The following is a 21,466-nucleotide window of genomic DNA, read 5'->3' on the forward strand; positions in this document are numbered from 1 at the left end:
TTTCCTTTATTATTTACATCTTGCATTAGAGTTGCACATTTGTTATAAGTGATAAACCAATACTGATACCTTATTAGAAATAAAATCCATAGTTTATGTTAGAGTTCATTCTGTTTTCTATTTTATGAATTTTGACAAATATGTAATGACGTGTTTACCATTACTGTATCGTACAAAATAGTTTCACTGTTTCAAGCATGTTTTCTGACCACAGTGGTATGAAACTAGAAATTAGTTATGAGAAGAAAACTGGAAAATTCAGATATGTGCAGATTAAACACATGCTACCGAACAACCAGTGGGTCAAAGAAGAAATAAAAAGAGAAATAAAATATTGCCTTGAGACAGATGAAAATGGAAATACAGAATAATAAAACTTATGGGATGCAGCAAAAGCAATTCTAAGAGGAAAGTTCATAGCAGTAAATGCCTACATTAAGAAAAAAAAAGAGGTGAGATAAACATCTTAACTTTAACTTCAAGGAACTAGGAAAAGAACAAGCTAAGCCCAAAGTTAGTGGAAAAAAGGAAATACCAAAGATCAGAGCAGAAAAACATGAGATAGAGACTAAAAAGAGAATTGAAAAGATCAATGAAACTAAGAGTTGGTTTTCTGAAAAGATAAACAAAATAGACTAAACCTTTAGATAAACTCACCAAGAAACACAAGAGAGGACACAGATAAAATCAGGAATGAAAGAGGAGACATTACAACTGATATCACACAAATACAAAGGATCATAAGAGACTACTATGAACATTATACACTAACAAATTGGACAACCTACAAGAAATGGAAATTCCCAGAAACATACAACCTACTAAGACTCAATTATGAAGAAATAGAAAGTCTGTACAGACTGATTACTAGTAAGGAGATTGAAGCAGTAATCAAATACCTCCCCAGCAAATAAAACTTCAGGACCAGATGGCTTCACTGGTGAATTCTACCAAATATTTAAAGAAGAATTAATATCAGTTCTTCTCAAACTCTTCCAAAAACTAGAAGAGGAGGGAATGCTCCCAAACTCATTTTACAAGACTAGCATTACCTTGATACCAAAACCAGACAAGGACACTACAAGAAAAGAAACCTACAAGCCAATATTCCTGATGAACATAGATGCAAAACTCCTCAACAGTATGTTAACAAACTGAATTCAACATACAGATCTTCCTTGACTTATGATGGAGTTATGTTCTGATAAACCCATCATTAAGTTGGAAATACTCTAAGTCAAAAATGCATTTTATATGCCTAACCTATGGAACATCAGAGTTTAGCCAAGCTTACCTTAAACGTGCTTAGAGCACTTACATTAGCCTACAATTGGGCAAAATCATCTAACACAAAGCCTATTTTATATTAAAGTGTTGAATATCATGTAATTTATTGAATACTGTACTGAAAGTGAAAAGAGGTTGGTTGTATTGGTACAGAATGGTTGTAAGTGTAATGGTTGTTCACCCTTGGCTGACTGGGAGCTGTGGCTTGCTGTCACTGCCCAGCATCACAAGAAAGTATTGTATTCCATATCGCTAGCCTGGGAAAAGATCAAAATTCAAAATTCGAAGTACAGTTTCTACTCAATGTGTATTGCTTTCGCATCATCATAAAGTTGGAAAACCATAAGTCAAACCATTGTAAGTTGGGGACCATCTGTACATTAAAAGAATCATAAACTATGATCAAGTGGGGTGCAAGGATGGTTTAACATAAGCAAATCAATAAATGTGATATACCAAATGAATAGAATAAAAGATAAAAATATCTCAATAGATGCAGAAAAAGCACTTGACAAAATACAACATTCTTTTGTGATAAAAACTTTCAACAAATTGGGTATAGAAGGAACATACCTGAGCCTATGGAATGGGAGAAAATATGTGTAAGTCGTATATCTGATAAGGGATTTTTATTTATTTATGTTTTTCCCCCCTGCTTTTTCTCCCCCAATCCCCCCAGTACATAGCTGTATATTTTTAGTTGTGGGTCCTCCTAGTTGTGGCATGTGGGACGCCGCCTCAACGTGGCCTGATGAGTGGTGCCATGTCCACGCCCAGGATCCGAACCAGTGAAACCCTGGGCCACCAAAGGCAGCGCGTGCAAATTTAACCACTCGGCCATGGGACTGGCCCCCTGATAAGGGGTTAATGTCCAAAATATATGAAGAACTCATCCAACTCAACAGCAAAAAAACATTTTTTAATCTGATTACAAAATGGGTAGAGGAACTCAATAGGCCTTTTTTCCATAGAAGACATGCAAATATCCAACAGGTACATGAAAAGATGCTTGACATCACTAATCATCAGGGAAATACAAATCAAAACCTTGGTGAGATATCACCTCACACTTGTTAGAATGGCTATTATGAACAAGTGTTGGCAGGGCTGTGGATAAAAGGGAACCGTTGTTAGGACTGTGAATTAGGAAAGCCACTATGGAAAACAGTACAGAGGTTCCTCAAAAACTTAAAAATAGAACCTGTTGTATGATCCCGCAATCCTACTTCTGTGTATTTATCTAGAGGAAATGAAAATAGGATCTTGAAGAGATATCTGTACTCCCATATTCATTGCAGCATTATTCACAATAGCCAAGATATGGAAACAACCTAAGTATCTGTCAATGGATGACAGATGTCAATGGATGAAGATGTGGTACATATACACAATGGAATATTATTCAGCTATGAGAAAGAAGGCCGTCCTGTCGTTTGTGGCAACATAGATGGACCTTGAGGGCATTATGCTAAGTGAAGTAAATCAGACGGAGAAAGATAAATACTGTATGATATGACTTATATGTGGAATCTAAGAAAGCTGAACTCATAGAAACAGTAGAATGGTAGTTATCAAGAGCTGAGGGCTGGCAGAAATGAGATGTTGGTCAAAGGGTACAGACTTCTAGTTATAAGATGAATAAATTCTGGGGATCTCAAAAAAAAAGGAGAAAGTTTCTGTCAATCTATCCTTAGGTTCACTGACTCTTTCCTGTATCTTTCCAATCTGTTCTTCTTGTTCTAGATACTCTTTTAAAGAGTTCTAGAATTTCCATTTTTTTATGTGAGCATGTTTCCGTTTATTCATTGAGCATAGTTATAATAGCTCTTTTAAAATCATTTCCTAACACCAACATCTGATTCTACAAGGATGGTATTAATTGCTTTTTTGTTTGTTTGGTTTCATTTTCTTGGCCTTTGTATGTCAAATAATTTTGGATTGTAGTCTTTATGTTATGGATTCTGTTATATTCCTCCATAAAAGGGCTGATGTGTTGGTGTTAGCAGGCAGTTAATTTGGTTGTACTTATACTTCAAACTTTATATCTTAGGAGGCAGTTCAGTTGTCAGTTTTTTCAGTCATTAGCTGGTATCTTTCCTGCACGTATGCACTTCATTGGTCAGTCAGTTGGTCTGCCAAAGATTTGGGCAGAGTTTCACGTAGGATTTATGACTTCCCCTATCTGACCCTCTTCATTCTGGAATTTCCTCCTTATTTTCCAGCGTTGCTGATTGCTTTGAAAGCTTCCTCCAGAAAAATAAAATAAATAAAATAATTTATAAATGTTTTTAATTCTTTTTTGCTTTTTATAAATAAGAAAGAATTTTCCTCTGGAAAGTAAAAACTGCAAATAAAAACTGTGATTCTGGGGGCCGGCCCCAAGGCTGAGTGGTTAAGTTCGTGTGCTCTGCTTTGGTGGCCCTGGGTTTCGCTGGTTCAGATCATGGACACAGACCTAGTACCGCTCATAGAGCCATGCTGAGGTGGCATTGATCCCTGAGAGATAGGAAACAGATTAGATGAGACCTGTGATTGCTCTAGCCTGGAGAGAATTTCTAGGCATGAAGCCAGGGCAGTAGAACCCAGGAGAAGCCAAGAGATCTCCCTGAATTGAGGAGACGGAGGTGGGAAGCTGAGGAGGTACCTGATACCCTGTGAATTAGGAGGTTTTCCATTTGGCTGACCATCTGTTACAGATATTAAGTTGAGGATCAGGTTGTTCCTTCAAGGTTTGTTTTTAAGATCTGTTGCGATCATTGTAGTCTTTATTCTAAGACTAATTTAGCACTACTGAGGTCTCTGCTTCTTGCTTGGAGTATACTAGGTCTCTACTCTGGTTGGATGGAACTCATATGTCTTCCACTCTGTATGAACCTTGGATTGTTCAGTTTTTAGCTCCCTGGCAGTTCTTTTTTCACCTGGCCTCATGAACTTTCACCCTTAGTATGTGCAGGTTAGTGTTAAGTCAAAGACTCAGTGGACCCCTATGTAGATGTCTGGAGTCTTTTTCTGCCCAACTTCCTCCTCTGGTAGATTATTCCAGTAATTCCTGCCACCTCTACTTTTCTTTTTCTTTTCTTTTTTTTTGTGGAGGAAGACTGGTCCTGAGCTAACATCTGTTGCCATTCTTCCTCTTTTTGCTTGAGGAAGACTGTCCCTGAGCTAACATCTGTGCCAGTCTTCCTCTGTTTTGTATGTGGGTTGCCACCACAGCATGGCTTGATGAGTGGTGTGTAGGTCAGCACCCAGGATTTGAACCCATGAACCTGGGGCTGCTAAAGTGGAGCCCGCAAATTTAACCTCTATGCCACCTCACCTATGCCTTTCTGAACCCCAGTCTTTGTCTTTTCAAGTTAGCAAGACTGCTCTACTCTGCTTTGAATCTCCCTGCCTGCAGCAGTGTCTAGAATGTCTTGGCACAAAGTCAAAGTGCTTATAGGGCTTATCTAGCTTGTTTCCTTCTCTCAAGGAATGCAAATCTATACTAATTGTTGCCCAATGTCTGGAAACTGTTGTGTCATGTATTTTGTCTAGTTTTGTAGTTGTTTACTGTCTGAGGATAAATCTGGTACTGGTTACTTTGTAATAGCTAGAGGCATAAATCCCATACTGCTGCATTGTTCTGGGAGGTTGGTAAAGACTTGGGTGGAGGAAGGAATCACAGTGAACCTCGGCCGATTTTATAGTTAATGGCCATTTAGAAATTTGTATGTTTGAGGGTCCTGGGAGTAGGTGACTTGGCAGTGGTTTGCCTTTTTCAGCTAGAACTATCAGATGAGATAATATAAATAGTAAAGCATTACCTAAGTGTGCTTATTATTTTTGGTTTACAGTAATTTATTGAATGTTTTTATAGGCTGTTTTGGCTTAGAATAGATTTTTGATTCTTGGAATTTAAAATGATAATCGTTGGATTGCCTTTATGGTGAAGGAGTTGGAGTTGGTGATGATGCTTCTATATTATTTCTAATCACCAAAAATTGGTTTCAGTAGGCTTTAATCTCATTGGAGAAGGACTGCTTCTCACAATTTATAATAAGGTCGGTCTGAGAATAATCTCACTTTGTAACAACAGTAAAGTAACTGGTAGAAAGACATATTTCCATAGAATGTATTGTGTCTCTATATTATTCTTGGGTTTTTGTACTCAGTGACTTGCACATACATACTCAGTGAAGATTTGATGTGTGAATCTTTGTTAAGACCATTGCACTTGTTGGTCAATCATACTGATTACTTTCTATATGTCAAACATGGTACTAGATGATGGAGAGGCAACAATAAAAGAAGTGGGAGATAGGATCCCTAATCAGAAGACTGCATGAAATGGCACATATATAAGGCAGCAAAATATTCTAGCAAAGATTGATGGAGTACAGATTGATTATATCAGCCCTCAGGCAGGTGTGGAGGGGCTGGATCTTGAGAAAGTTGAGGGATGTGCATTGATTGACAAAGAGGATAAGGGAGAATAAGTCTGTTCTAAAAAGAAGGAGTGGTGTGTTGCAGGGTGACAGCTGAGAATGACAAAATTGTTCTGTGGAAAGCAAGCAAACTAAATGGAAATTTATGTAGAAGATAGAAATTAGGTTGTAGAACTAGTTGGGGTATGCAGGATGTGGAAGATTTTGAGTGTTAGTCTGAAAAGAAAGACATTTCTGATTGCCCTACATGTTAAAAAGTAGACAAAATTAAAGAATTTCCTGTTTACAAAGCAAGTTTTATAGGTGCTGACTTATTTTAAGATGATCTGTGAAGCAAATTAAGACACTGAGTGTCACTGTGTTTGACCATAATTTGCAAAATGAAAACCCATTCCTTATTGGGATTTGAAAAGCACTGCTTGCAGAATAAGTGAATAACAAAAGTTTTACGTGTTGGGGCCGGCCCCGTGGCCAAGTAGTTAAGTTCGCGTGCTCTGCTTCGTTGGCCCAGGGTTTCGCCAGTTCGAATCCTGGTCGCGGACATGGCACCACTCATCAGGCCATGCTGAGGCGGCATCCCACGTGCCACAACTGGAAGGACCCACAACTAAGAATACACAACTATGTACCAGGGGGCTTTGGGGAGAAAAAGGAAAAATAAAATCTTTCAAAAAAAAAAGTTTTACATGTTATTATTGGCTATATAGGGGGAAAAAGGGATTTTTTAAAAAAGTATCTTAATGCTGACTGAAATTCGAGTGGGCTGAATTTCATGTATTTTTCTTTTGTTCCAGGTTGCTGCTTTTGCTAAGAGAACACCCATGACTCTGATGGTATTTTCATTCAAAATAAAGTACTCGATTGCCTTTATTGATTAACTGAACCAATTCAGGTTAGTACATTTTGTGGACATGATTTCTGTGTTCAAATTATATGCTAATATTTTGAGAAATGGATAATTTTTTGTTTATGTATTTAATTATTTTTTGGTGAGGAAGATTTGCCCTGAGCTAACATCTGTTGCCAGTCTTCCTCTTTTTTGCTTGAGGAAGATTAGTCCTGAGCCAACATCTGTGCCAGTCATTCTCTATTTTGTCTTGGGATGCCTCCACAGCATGGCAGATGAGTGGAGTAGGTCTGTGCCCAGTATCAGAACCTGCGAATCTCAGGCTGCCGAAGTGGAGCTGCCGAAGTGGAGTGCGTGGAACTTTAACCACTCAGCCATGGGGCCAGTCCTGATAATTTTGTGTTTAAAGCTGCATATGTATGTACCAGTGAAGTAGAAAAGGCAAGTCAGTCTAAACTGTATTGAATTTTGTATTAGTTAACATTTTCTGACTACCTACTATGTACAATCTGCAATGCATAAAATGAAAAATATTTTACTTCCTATTTATTAGTTTTGTACTTTAAAGTAAGGGACTGGATGAAACAACTTGTGGCTGAATACAGTACATTGTACTTTTGGCATCATTGTGTGGCATATTTGGTGCTGAAAAGAACTCAAATTTTTTTGACGTTTTTGGTAGCTGACATTTAAAGATTTTATTCTTGTCCAGATCTCAGTCATACATTAAAATTTTTGTTTATTTGTTTTTATTGTTCAATCTATGAGTTTTGACAAATGTGTATTCATCACCATAATCTTGTAAATTCACTCATCTTACCTCTTTTAGTCAACCTTTCTGTCAATCTCAACCCCTAGCAACCACTAATCTATTTTTTGTCTCTATAGTTTGCCTTTTCCAATGTGTCATTTAAATGGATTAATTTGGTATGTAGCTTTTAAAATCTGGCTTCTTTCACCTAGCATAATGCGTTTGGATTCATCCTTGTTATGTGTGCCAGTACTTCATTCTTCTTTATTGCTGAGTAATATTCTACTATATAGATATACCAAGGTCATTTTATTCATTCACCAGCTGATGGACATTTGGGGAGTTTCTAGTTTTTGGTGATTATTGCAGTCAGACTTTGTTTTTTCTTTTTTCATTGTGATAAAATACATGCAAAATGTATCATCTTAACTATCTTACTGTCTTGACTTTAAGTGTACAGTTCAGTGGTATTAAATATATTCACATTGTTTGCAGCCATCACCACTATCCATCCCCATAACTCTTTTCATCTTGTAAAACTGAAACTCTATACCTATTAAACAATAACTCTCCAGTCTCTGCTTGCCCCAGCCCCTGGCAACCACTATTATTCTTTCTGTCTTTCTGATTTTGACTACTCTGAGTACTTCATATGAGTGGAATCTTACAGCTTTTTTTTGTGTTTGGCTTATTTCACTTAGCATAATGCCCTCAAGGTTCATCCATGTTAAAACATATTGCAGAATTTCCTTCCTTTTTAAGGCTGAATAGTATCCCATTGTAAGTATATACCACATTTTGCTTATCCACTTGATGGATGCTTGGGTTGCTTCCATGTTTTAGCTATTGTGGATAATGCTGCTGTGAACATGGGTGGACAAATATCTCTTCAAGATTCTGCTTTCACTTCTTTTGGGTGTATCCTCAGAAATGGAATTGCTGGATCATATGGTAATTCTACTTTTAATTTTTTGAGGAACCCCCAATGTTGTTTTCCACAGCCGCTGTACCATTTTACACTTCTACAAGCAGCATACAGGGTTCCAGTTTCTTCACATCCTTGCCAACACTTATTTTCTATTTTTTGATAGTAGCCATCTTAATGGGTGTGAGGTGGTATCTCATTGTAGTTTTGATTTGCATTTCCCTAATGATTGTAGATGTTGAGCATCTGTTCATGTGCTTGGTAGCCATTTGTATATTGTTTTTGGAGAAATGTCTACTCAGGTCCTTTGTCCAATTTTGAATCAGGCTGTTTGTTTTTTTATTGTTGAGTTTTAGGAGTTCTCTACATATTCTGGGTATTAATCCCTTATCAGATATATGATTTGTAAGTATTTTCTCCCAATCTGTGGATTGCCTTTTTATTCTGTCGATAGTATCTTTTTAAAAATTTTTAAAATTTTTTTATTTTTATTTTTATTTATTTATTTTTTAAAGATTTCATTTTTTCCTTTTTCTCCCCAAAGCCCCCCGGTATATAGTTGTATATTCTTTGTTGTGGATCCTTCTAGTTGTGGCATGTGGGACGCTGCCTCAGCGTGGTTTGGTGAGCAGTGCCGTGTTCGCGCCCAGGATTCGAACCAACAAAACACTGGGCCACCTGCAGCGGAGCACGTGAACTTAACCACTCGGCCAGGGGCCAGCCCCTGTAGATAGTATCTTTTGATGTACAAAATTTTTAAATTTTCTTGAAGCCCTGTTTGCCTATTTTTTCTTTTCTTTATCTGTGCCTTTGGTGTCATATCCAAGAAATCATTGCTAAATTCAATGTCATGAAGTATTTGTCCCATGTTTTTTTCTAAGAGTTTTATTATTTTAGGTCCTTGATCCATTTTGAGTTAATTTTTGTATATGATCTTAGGTGAGAGTCCAACTTCATTCTTTGGAATGTGGATATCCCGTTTTCCCAGCACTCTTTGTTGAAAAGACTGTCCTTTTTTCCCTATTGAATGGTCTTGACACCCTTGTCAAAAATCATTTGACCTTATTTATGTGAGGGTATATTTCTCACATTCTCTCCATTCTTCTCTTCCTTTGGTCTGTATGTCTGTCTTTATGCAAACGTAATCAACTGTTTTGATTATTGTAGCTTTGTAGTAAGTTTTGAAATCATGAAATGTGAGTCCTCCAGTTCTTTTGTTCTTTTTCCAGGATTGTTTTGGCTATTTGGAGTCTCTTGAGATTCCATATGAATTTTAGGATGGGTTTTTCTATATCTGCAAAAATGTCATTGGGATTTTGATAGGCATTGCATTGAATCTGTAGATTGCTTTGGATAGTATTGACATTTTAACAATAGTAAGTCTTCCAGTCTGTGAACATGGGATGTGTTTCACTTATTTATGTCTTCTTTAATTTCTTTCGGCAGTGTTTTGTGGTTTTCATTGTACAAGTCTTTCACCTCCTTGGTTAAATTAATTCCTGAGTATTTTATTCTTTTTGATGTTCTTGTAAATAGAATTGTTTTTATAATTTCCTTTTCAGATTATTCATTATTTGTGTAGAGAAATGCAACTGATTTTTGTGTGTTGATGTTGTATCCTGTTACTTTGCTGAATTTATTTATTAGTTCTAGCAGCTTTTTTGTGGAGTCTTTAGGGTTTTCTATATAAAAGCTCATGTTATCTGCAGAGATAATTTACTTCTTCCTTTCCAGTCTGGGTGCCTTTTATTTCTTTTTCTTGCCTAGTTGCTCTGGTTAGAGCTTTCAGTCCTGTGTTGAGTAGAACTGGTGAAAGTGGGTCTCCTTGCCTTGTTCCTGATCTTAAAGGAAAAGCTTTCAGTCTTTCATCATTGACTATGTTTGCTGTGAGTTTTTCATATATGGCTTTTATTACATTAAGGTAGTGTCCTTCTGTTCCTACTTTGTTGAGTGTTTTTATCATGAAAGGATGTTGAATTTTGTCAGATGCTTTTTCTGTATCAATTGAGATGATCATGTCCTTCATTTTGTTGATATGGCATATTATGTTAATTTTCCTATGTTGAACCATCCTTGCATGCTAGGAATAAATCCTACTTGGTCATGATGTATAATCCTTTTAATGTGCAGTCATACATTTTTAATATAAAAATACAATTCTATATTCTTTATTGTTATTTTATGTTGTTGTTGTTGTTAAAGAGACCACAGTGATTTAACTATTGCCTTTTTGGGCTGGGGTTGTATTTCTTTTTAAAAATGCCATTAAAAAATAACCAGAAAAAATTTAACAGGTCTTGTGGGTAGGGGAGAACAGACCTATACTTTATGATCATTTTTGAGTATAGGAGAAGTGGTGCAAAATTATTAGAAAGGGGATATGTTGGAACTTACGGTGTTTCCTGATTATAGAAAAATCAGGTAGCTTTCTTGAGAATAGTGTTAAATCAGAAATGTACTGGTAAGTTTGTATAGTTAACCCTTATACAGGTAGCTCTAAAAGTTACCTGTTTGGAAAAGTCAAGTAAATTACAAGAATTCTCCTATCTTAAAAATGTACTTAAATTTAAAGAGGGCAAAAGTTGGGCATGAAAAGTCAATTTAAACTTTCTTGATTGAATATTTGGGATAAAATTGATGGAAACTTTCTGTTCTCCTCCTTAGGGGAAATTAGTAATATAAAAATTAGCTATTTAGTGATCTCAAAAAGGCTATTTGAATATTTACAGTGAATCTTTGGTTCATTCTTTGCTACAGAAATAAAAAGATCTTCGGGAAAATATGCTATGACTCAGAATCTTGGTTTAGATTCTAGCTCCTAAGTCTGGACACTAAGAGTCACTGCAACTTTGAACTGTTCTCTTGTTTCTGAATATTTTTAGATAAATTATGTAACGTTCATAACATCCCTGTGGATAAGTGGTATCCTATATTGTGTTCTCAGGGAACATTACTGAAATGTAAAAACATTTTAGGCAGAGTGAGAGCGTTTTAGAGATGTTTGTGAGAAAATAATTTGTTCACTGGGCAAATGCAACACAGAGTCAAAGATGATGCTATGCCCAGAAGTCATGGTTTCTTCAGGGTTTGAGCTGTCCCTTTCATGAGTGTCATGTTAATTATATAAGTTGTCTGGGATAAGCTTTTAATACAACATCAAAGATATCATAACCAAAAGCCAAATATTTGGAAAAGGATGAATAACTAGCATGTGGGAATACAGATTCCATTTGCTGAGGATCATGGTATAAATATTTAAGGCAACTCTCATGTATTTCCTAAAATTTATTAGGATTTTGTGTACATACATACTTTTGAGTTTTCAGAAAAAGATAATTGAGTTTCTTGATGGCAATAATCATTTTAGATTTTGGTGTTTTCTGAAGGAAATATTCCTACAGCAAGTATTACTACTTGCCGAAAGAATGACTTAGTCTCACCCATCATTGGGCTACTTGGAGTTCATTAGTTACCTATGGAGTCCTTGTATCTGTAGATTCTCCAAGATTGGCATGGCAAGAAGTAGAAAGTGAGTTTTCTGAAAGCATGAGAAAATGGAATATATCAGAACTTTAAAAGCTGGTACTGCTCATAGAATTTTTACGTGACATGGACCTTGAGGAACATTTAGTCCAATGCCTATAGTTGTTTTGTAAATAGGAAAATGGAGACCCAGAGAGGTGAGGTGAAATGCTTTTAGTCACACAGCCAGCTGGAGACATGTAGTATAGCACTCATTTTGCTCATCACCCTGCCTGTCTTCATCCTGGGAACATGGCTAACATGGCTTGACCTAGGGTTGGGATAAAGTTAAATTGCTCAGTTAAGAATTGTTTACAAAACTCACTTTTAATTTCTTTTTCAATTGATTTTAAGTTAAAACAGGTCACAATTGAAATGGTAAGAGATACAGTCTTAATTTTCACACAGATGCAAAAAATATGCTGATGTTGAATTTATGTATAGCTAGAAAGATGTAACATAATTTTTTAACGACCTCAGAACATTTTTATGTAGCCTCGTTTAAAATGTCTAAAATTTAAATAAGACTCTTATTTTCTTAAATACTTTATATAAATATGGACTTTGGACTTCTGGTTTAAAATCTAAGTACCCTAAAATGATGGGTTAAATGCTGCTCTGGAGGATTTCATTTAATAAACATATTTACAGATGTAGTTGGTGAAGTTCAGAACTACCAAACAGTTTCCTTTCTTGCATGAACACTACTAGGCTTGGAAAATTAGCAGAAAAACTTTTTCGAGATACTATTATAGAAATGGAACATTTTAAAATAAAAATAAGAGTCAAACATATAAGTATTTACTTTTGGATATTTGATATGTAGGCATATTAAGGGATTGTGACTCAACTGAAGTGGTTTTAAGTTATACAGAAAGTACACCTCTTTGCTCTAATTTTTCCCTCCGAAACATCTTCTACTGATTGTATTGTACTAAACTTCATCCTGATCCCCTAAAAATCTCTTTAGCCCTTTAGGACAAAGGAGTCATCTTTTGAGAGAGAATTCTCCAGGAGTCCCTTGTGTTTTTGCACATCTTCTGAGCAGAAGCAGTGACAGCTTTTGTTGGGGGCTATCTTTTCAAGGAAAGTTGTACAGCAAACTGTTTAGAAAGATAGAAATAGTGTTTCTATGAGGACAGAGGACATATTTTCTTGCTGTTCAGGATAATCAAAGTAATCCTTTTTGGGAAAAGGTAGGGTACATTTGCTTGCAACTCCTTTAAAAGATTGGGGTTTTATAAACTCAGCTTTCTTCTCCAGTAATGCAACCCATTGTGTGTGTGGGTATCAACTGGCTCTCCTCTTGTTGTCTTTGAGGAATTAGAGTTTGGGGAATCCATGCAAATGATGATACTCTAGGTACTGCTATTGTTTTGAGTAGTAAACTCTTCTTTGCCTCTGGCGCAGGAGTGTCATATCTTCCACCAGGATTATCTGATGTTGGCTCACCAAATATCACTAACACAACCTATTGATAAGACAAAGCTGAGTTTATTACTTACTGCAGTAAAGGAGAGAACACCACCTTGAGAAAGCTTTGGTTATGTCTTAGAGAGGCTAGGTCAATGTCAAAATTTTAGAATTTGAAGTTTGGTTTAATTTGAGTCTTACAGTGGTGGTGGTGAGTCTTGATTATGATTGGGTAAGTATCATGATATAGAATTGGTGGAAACTGCAAGGCTGTTTAGAATTGTGGAATTGGGGGAAACTGCAAGGCAAGGATTTTGAAAACTGTTGATGACTCCTATTGAAGAGTTGATGGGTCTTTCCTGAAGCTTCTGTAATGAACAATCAAAGTTATCTCCCTGCAGGAGTCTCCTGGAATAGTAGAAGTATGCTGCTGAAGACATTGGATTAGTAAAGTCATGTTAATGTATATGGCAAGATGTATGTGTAGGTGTCTTAGTTTCTTAGGGCTGCTATAACAAATTACCACACACTTAGTGGCTTAAAACTATAGGTTCTAGGGAAGAATCCTTTCCTCTTTCTTCCAGCTTCTGGTGTTTACAGGCAGTCCTTGGTGTTTCTTCTTTTGTGGCAGCATAACTGTAGCCTGTACCTCTGTCTTCACATGGTGGTGTTCCCCTGTATCTGTGTCCTTATTTCCCTCTTCTTATAAAGACACCTATCATTGGATTAGGGCCCACCCTTATCCAGTATGACCTCATGTTGCCTTAATTACATCTGCAAACACCCTATTTACAAATAAGGTCACATTCACATGTTCCAGTGGTTATGAATTTTCGAGGAACACTATTTAACCCAGTACAAGGAGTAGGTAGTTGCAGTCCTCAGTGTCCAAGCTGTGTGTGGCTACATGGTTTTGGTTCTCAATATCCATGAAACTGTCGTAGGCTGATTGCTTAGCTTGCATGTAGGATAAAATCTCAGGCTCTTCAGAGTTCTTGACAACAGTATAATCTAGTGGAAAGAATACCAGTGTGGAAATCAAGGTGCCCTGGTTCTAGTTTCTGCCCTGCTGTTAACTAGCTTGAAAAAGTTACTATCTTCTCCAGCTGTTGGTTTCTCAATGGTTAAAAAGGGAGGCCTGGAAGAAGAGAAGAGGAATGGACCAAGTGATCTCTCATGGTCTTTCTAGCTCTCAGATTCTAAAGTTCTGTAGTTGTTGAGTGTCTGCTACATACCATATTGATAGTAATTTTGTTGGAGTGACAAAACAGAAAAAGGAAATAGAGGATGCTTTACTTGTGAATGTAGCCTTATTTATGTTTTGTTTACTTGGGTGAAGATCATTAATGAAGATACTGATATCGAACCTGAAGTGAGTTTGCTCACCCGTTGCACAGCAAGCCAATCTCTGACACCGGGTGTAGTGGAAGAAAGTAGGAATTTTATTATTGCACAGTGTTGAGCAAGGAGAGAGGGCAGCTAACGCTAAAATCCCAAACTCCCTGAAAAGGTAAAAGGAAGGGTTTTTATTTGGGGTTTTAGGTAGGGGAGGGAGAGCATATGGCCTTGCTGGTCGGAGCTTTCCCACCAGCCTGTCTTTGGCCTTGAGACTACTTGCAGAGAGGAGGGAGCCCGTGACCTAGCTAGTCAGCAGCTTTCCCACCAGCCTGTATCTCTTTGTGGGGCAGAGATAGTGAATCCAGGTGCTTATCCTTGGCGGTATCTGCCTCCATGGAGGATAGTGGATTCTGGAGCCAGGAAGCCAGGGAGTGAGCAGGGAATGAGTGTTTTGGTTTTAACCCCATATATGCTGGGTTTAATGGAGGGAAACTGATATCAGGATTGATATCAATATTAGGTAAACATGGAGTTAGCTCTGATCTCTCTTATATTTTGTTTTTCATTTGAATAGTGTATTTGGAAGGGAGACATTCTTTAGGTCAGTTAATTCACTTAAAGTTAGAAAAATGTGTTGTTGCTGCACTCTCTCAGCTGAATTCAGAAAGTGAAATAACCTTTTCTGAAGTAAGCATGAGATTGTAGCTCCGCCTTCATTGCCCACATTTCTCTGTCATTACATTCCTGTGGTCCAGGGATCTTAGAAAAATTCTTACCAGAGAATGATAGTAGTCCCGTGGGGTGGAGCAGGGTGCTGGAGTTCTAGATGAAGTGATTCTTCCTCCACTGAATATTTCATAGGTTTTGAATAGGTCCCCGCAGTATTGTGTTTGAATTCTTTCTTTGAATAATGTTGAAAATACATAATAATTACTTCATAGAGATATTGTGGGCACTCAAAAGGAAATTCTGTAGTAATACTAAAACCACCTGTGGTTCTGTATGTGCTTGTTCTTTTCTAGCTACGAATTAACAGTGTCTATATATTCGTGATAAGTATAAATACAGATTGAACCAATATCTGTGGATTTGGATGGAAGTGACTTAAGTGGAAGAAAATAGGGATTTTTGATTCACAACACTTGAATTTAAGGATCTGCCAGCATGCAGCTCTTTAATTTCAGACAAATTTTACCAAGCATCAGTGCTTTCATAGTGGGTGTTTGAGCAATTCAGAGACTATCACTAGATGTTGTAACAATGGTGATTTTTTTTCATTTTTTAAATTTTGGAAGGCCTATTAGAATATAAAATTTGTAGTAACACTGTAGCAATACCTGAAATAAAGTATATTAAGATGGACAGAATATAGAAACTAACTTAAGTAGATGCTATAATTATGATAATAAAAAAGACATACCTCTGGATCATATTTTCAATTCACATTTCCATCCTTCAATGAAAAGAGTAGGAAAATGTATTACTTTTTTTTTTAATATACTGTCTACATCAGTAAGAATAATTTGACCTTTAAAAGTCAGTATTTTTTGACTTGTGGGCTGTTTTGATGATTCCTGGGAAGGCGTTTTTTTTTTGGTGGGGGATGGGCGTGGTGGTTGATCATTCAGGTTGGGATTAACCTTTGTTCCCTTGTAATTTTCCTTCCTCACTTTAGACTTTGAAGTTGGTCTACTGATATTACCAATGAGGGAAAGTTCCTCCAACTTATAAGAAATATTTTCCAGTTTCAGAGAATTATAAATTGGCAAAGAATAAAAAGAAGGGTATGGATGTGTTTGATTTCTTTACTTTTATGGTTTGGAGTTTTCACTTTCTTTGTACTGCTTATTTTTTGTTGGATTCATAGATGCTTGAGAAATTAGAGGAATCCTTGCCCTCCCCATCACCCCCCACTACTAATGCAGCCCCATAGGAAAAAAGACGAAAGAAAGAAAGAAAACCATGTTGAACACTTTTTTTTCTTGAACACCTATTCTGAATTAATGGATTACTGTGTAAGTTGTTTGGTTGGAGGTTTTTTTTAAAAAACAGATTTTATTTCTTAGAGCAGTTTAACTTTCTAGAAAAATTGAGCACAAAGTACAGAGTTCTCCTGCATTCTGCATGCTTGCTATAACTGCTTATTACTTCTGGGAGGTTCCCTTCCCCCTCCCCCAATTCTTTTGGATTTTGTGGAGGGTTTTTTTTTGGTGAGGAATATTGGCCCTGAGCTAATATCCATTGCCAGTCTTCCTCTTTTTGCTTGAGGAAGATTGTCCCTGAGCTAACATCTGTGCCACTCTTCCTCTGTTTTGTATGTGGGACCCGCCAAAAGATAGCTTAATGAGCAGTGTATATGTTCCCACCCAGGATCTGAACCTGCGAACCCAGGCTGCCAAAGTGGAGCACGCAAACTTAACCATTACGCCACCTGGGCGGCCCTGGATTTTCTGTGTGGATGGTCATGCCATCTGTGATCAAAGACAGTTTTATTTTATTTTTTCCTAATTTGTATATCACGTATATCTTTTTCTTTGTGTTTTGTTTTTTGGTGAGGAAGATTCTCTCTGAGCTAACATCTGTTGCCAGTCTTCCTCTTTTTTGGTTGAGGAAGATTAGCCCTGAGCTAACATCTGTGCCAGTCTTCCTCTTTTTTTTTTTTTTTTTTTTAAAGACTTTACTTTTCCTTTTTCTCTCCAAAGCTCCCCTGGTACATAGTTGTATATTTTCAGTTGTGGATCCTTCTAGTTGTGGGATGCCGCCTCAGCATGGCTTGATGATCGGTGCCATGTCTGTGCCCAGGATCTGAACCGGCAAAACCCTGGGCTGCCTCGAACCCTGGGAGTGAACCCTGGGAGCACACGAACTTAACCACTCGGCTATGGGGCCGGCCCCCAGTCTTCCTCTTTTTTGTATATAGGTCACTGCCACAGTGTGGCTTGACAAGCAGTGTAGGTCCACACCTGGGTTCTGAACCCATGAACCTAGGCCACCGAATTGGAGTGTGATGGACTTAACCATTACGTCACAGGGCCAGCCCCATATCCTTTTCTTGTCTTATTGCATTAGCTAAGATGTCTAGTATGATACTGAATAGGAGTGGTGAAAGGAGAAATCTTTTCCTTGTTCCTAATCTTAAAGGGAAAGTATCTAGTTTCTTGCCATTAAGAATGATGTTTGCGGTGGGTTTTTTGTAGATTTTCTTTATCAGCTTGAGGAAGTTCCCTTCTATATCTATTTTGCTGAGAGTTTTTTATCATGAATGGGTGTTGGATTTTATCAAATTCTTTTTCTGCATCTGTTAACATCACATTACTTTTCTTGTTTAGCCTGTTGATGTGATGGATTATAGTAATTGATTTTCAAACGTTGAATCTGACCTGTATACCTAGAATAAATCCCATTTGGTTGTGGTGTATAATTTGATTTCCTAATATTTTTTGAGGACTTTTGCATCTGTGTCCATGAGAGATGTTGGTCTGTAGTTTTCCTTTCTTATAATGCTCTTGTCTGGGTTTAGTATTAAGGTAATGCTGGACTCATAGAATGAGTTAGGAAGTTGTTCTCACTGCTTCTGTTTTCTGGAACAGATTGCAGAAAATTGGTATCATTTGTTTCTTAATTGTTTGGTAGAATTCCCTAGTGAAAATACCTGTGTGTGGAGCTTTCTGTTTTGAGAGATTACTTTTATTCAGTTTCTTTTATCAGTATAGGCGTATTCAGATGATCTGTTTCTCCTTGTCTGAATTTTGGTAGATTGTGTCTTTGAAGGAATTGGTCTGTTTCCTCTAAGTTATCAAATTTTGGGGCATAGAATTATTCATGATATTCCTTTGTTATCCTTTTAATGTCCATGAGATCGCTAGTGATGGCCCTTCTTTCATTTCTGATATTAGTAATTTGTTTTTTCTCTCCTTTTTTCTTGAGAAGCTTGGCTAGGGGTTTATTCATTTTATTGATCTTTTCAAAGAACCGCCTTTTAGTTTTATTGATTTTTCTCTATTTACCTATTTTCAATTTCACAGGTTTCTGCTCTGATTTTTATTATTTCTTTTCTTTTGCTTATTTTGGATTTAATTTGCTCTTTTTCTAATTTCCTAAGGCAGAAGCTTGGGTGATTGATTTTAGCTCTTCTATTTTAATATATGCATCCAAAGTGATCTAAATTTTTCTCTGAGAGAGCAAAGCAATACTGCATATGCTGCATCCTACAAATTTTGATGTTTTATTTTCATTTTTATTTAGTTTAAAATATTTTTTAATTTCTTAAAACTTTTTCTTTGACTCATGTTATGCGTGCTGTCAACTTCCAAATATTTGGGGATTTTGTAGCCTTCTTTCTCTTACTAATTTCTAGTTTAATTCCATCGTGGTCAGAGAGCATACTTTGTATGAGGTCTATTCTTTTAGATTTGTTCAGGTGTGTTTTCTAGCCCAGAATATAGTCTGTTTTGGTGAATGTTCCCTTTGTGCTTGAGAAGAATGTGTATTCTATTATTATTGGATGAAGTAGTCTATAGATGTCAGTTAGATCTAGTTGCATGATGATGCTGTTCAGTTCAGTGATATTCTTTCTGATTTTCTGCCTGTTCTGTCAATTACAGATAGAGGCGTGTTGAAGTCTCTAAATATAATTGTGAATTCATGTCTTTCTCGTTGCAGTTCTACTAGTTTTTACCTCATGTATTTTGATGCTTTGTTGTTAAGTCCATACTTAGAGGGATAGTTATGTCTTCTTGGATAATTGACCCTCTATCATGAAATTCCCTTCTTTATTGCTGGAAATTTTCCTTGTTCTAAAATCAGCTCTTTCTGAAATTAATATCAATACTCTAGCTTTCTTTTGATTAGTGTTAGCATGGTATATCTTTCTGCGTTCCTTTACTTTAATCTGTCTGTGTTTTTATATTTAAGTGGGTTTCTTGTAGGCAACATAAAGTTGAGTCTTGTCTTTTGAATCATTCAGTCTCTGTCTTTTAATTAGATCATCAGTGTTTAAAGTAATTATTGATATACTTGGATTAATATCTACCATATTTTTAACTGTTTTTCTATTCCTTGCCCTTGTTCTTTGTTTGTGTTCCACTCTGTTTCTAGTTTCTCTCATTTAAATTGAGCTTTTTATATGATTCTGTTTTCTATCCTTAGTAAGTGTATCATTATACCTCTTTAAAAATTTTTTTCTAGTGGTTGTTGCAGAGTGTGCAATTATACACTTACAGCCAATCCAAGTTCACTTTCAAGTAACACTGCACTGCTTCATGGGTACTGTAGGTACCTTATACAGAGTATTCCCAATTTCTCTCTCTCATTCTTTATAACATTTTGTCATTCATTTCATTTATCTATAAGTTGTGATTACCGAATATATTATGCTATTATTTTGAACAAATTGTTATCTGTTAGATCAGTTAAGAATAAGAATAATAAAAGATTTAATTTTACCGTTATTTATTGCTTCTGTAATGCTTTTTGTTCCTTTATGTAATCTGTGTTTCTGACCTATATATTTTTCCTTCTCTGAAGAACTTTTAATATTTCTTGCAAGGCAGGTCAGTAGGCCTTCAGTTACCTCAATTTTTGTTTGTCAGAGGAAGTGTTTCTTTCTTTTTCATTTTTGAAAGATAATTTTGCTGAATTCAGAATTCTACCTTGGTGGTTTTTCTTTTAACAACTTAAGTATTTCATTACGATCATTTTGCTTGTATGTTTCTGAAGAGAAAGTTTGATGTAATTCTTATTTTGCTTCTCTCTAGGTAAGGTTTTTGTTTTTTTGTTTTTCTCTTGATTCTTTCCAGTTTTTCTCATCTATTTTTCTGCAATTTTATTTTGCTATGCCCAGGTGTAAGTATTTTAGTGTTTATTCTACTTGGTGTATTCTGAGCTTCCTGGATTTGGTTTGGTGTCTATCACTAAGGTATTCTTTTTCTGTTACAGTATTGTTGATTTGTAGCATTTCCTTTTGATTCTTCTCTTAGAGTTTCCACCCATCTGTTCTTGCACGTTGTTCACTTTTTCCATTAGAGTCGTTAGCATATTTACCATAGCTATTTTTAAACCCACTGACAATTCTAAAACCTCTGCCATATCTGAGTCTGATTTTGAGGCTTGCTTTGTTTCTTCAGATTGCGTTTTTTGTCTTTACAATTCTTTGTAATTTTTTTGTTGATAGCCAGACATAATATATTAGGTAAAAGAAACTGAGGTAAACAGGCCTTTAGTGTGAGGTTTTATGTTAATCTCACCAGGAGTTGGGCTGGGTTTATTACTGTTGGCTGTAGCTGTGGTGTCAGAGGGTAAAATTTCTGGTAGTGTCCTTGTTTTTGTCTGCCCTGTTGTCTTGATTTTGTAGAGAATCCTTAAATAGGGTCTGAGACTTGCAGTTCTTTTGCTTGTAATGCCCTGTTATTGTGCAGGAGTTGTATTGATGTGGTGGTAAGGGGATGGGAGTTCTGTAGTCCTGTGATTAGTTCTCAGTCTTTTAGTGAGCCCGATTTGGGGATCTCCTTCCCCATGTTGAAGGATGGAGGGGGCTGGAGTTGTGTATTTCCTTTCCCCAGGTTGTTAGACACTGTAAAACCCTGGTAGGTTAGGCTCTGTTAAAATAGTTTCCTTTTCAGGATGGCGCTTTGAAGAAAAAGAGAGAGCCCTGGGAATATTTCAAAATGGTTACTTTTCCCCTCTCCCTGCTGGAAACAGGAAGGAATTTTTCTCAGATCTTTACTGTGAGAACCTGGTAGGGCTCCTGGAGGTAAAACTCAAGCAAGTGTGGAGCCCTCTTAAAGACTGGGTCCCAGTCACTCTAAGCTAGTCTACACTGAGCCTCCAGCAGTTGTCAGTTACTGTTGAAAATGTTCCTCCTGAAACTGGCTCCAGCTGAGGACTACGCTCCTGGGCTTTTACTTTGTACACACTGTGATTTTCTGTATCTGCCTGCCTGTCTATTCAGTTTTCAAGGT

General features: G+C 36.7%; 1 protein-coding gene across 5 annotated transcripts in view; it reads left to right on the top strand.

The window, feature by feature from the left end:
• The window catches only part of FUT8 (fucosyltransferase 8), a 277,816-nt gene that overhangs the window by 34,987 nt on the left and 221,363 nt on the right, over positions 1-21,466 (top strand). For 3 of the 5 annotated variants that reach the window (XM_044773775.2, XM_014862624.3, XM_014862625.3), the window contains exon 2: positions 6,506-6,603. The gene's annotated coding sequence lies outside the window, so the exon portion shown is untranslated. Of the gene's footprint in view, positions 1-6,505; positions 6,604-16,182; positions 16,292-21,466 lie in introns of all 5 variants that reach the window. The other 2 variants (XM_044773774.2, XM_044773776.2) reach the window with 1 other exon arrangement.

This window comes from Equus asinus, chromosome 7 (genome assembly GCF_041296235.1).
Source record: "Equus asinus isolate D_3611 breed Donkey chromosome 7, EquAss-T2T_v2, whole genome shotgun sequence".
NCBI classification, from domain to species: domain Eukaryota; kingdom Metazoa; phylum Chordata; class Mammalia; order Perissodactyla; family Equidae; genus Equus; species Equus asinus.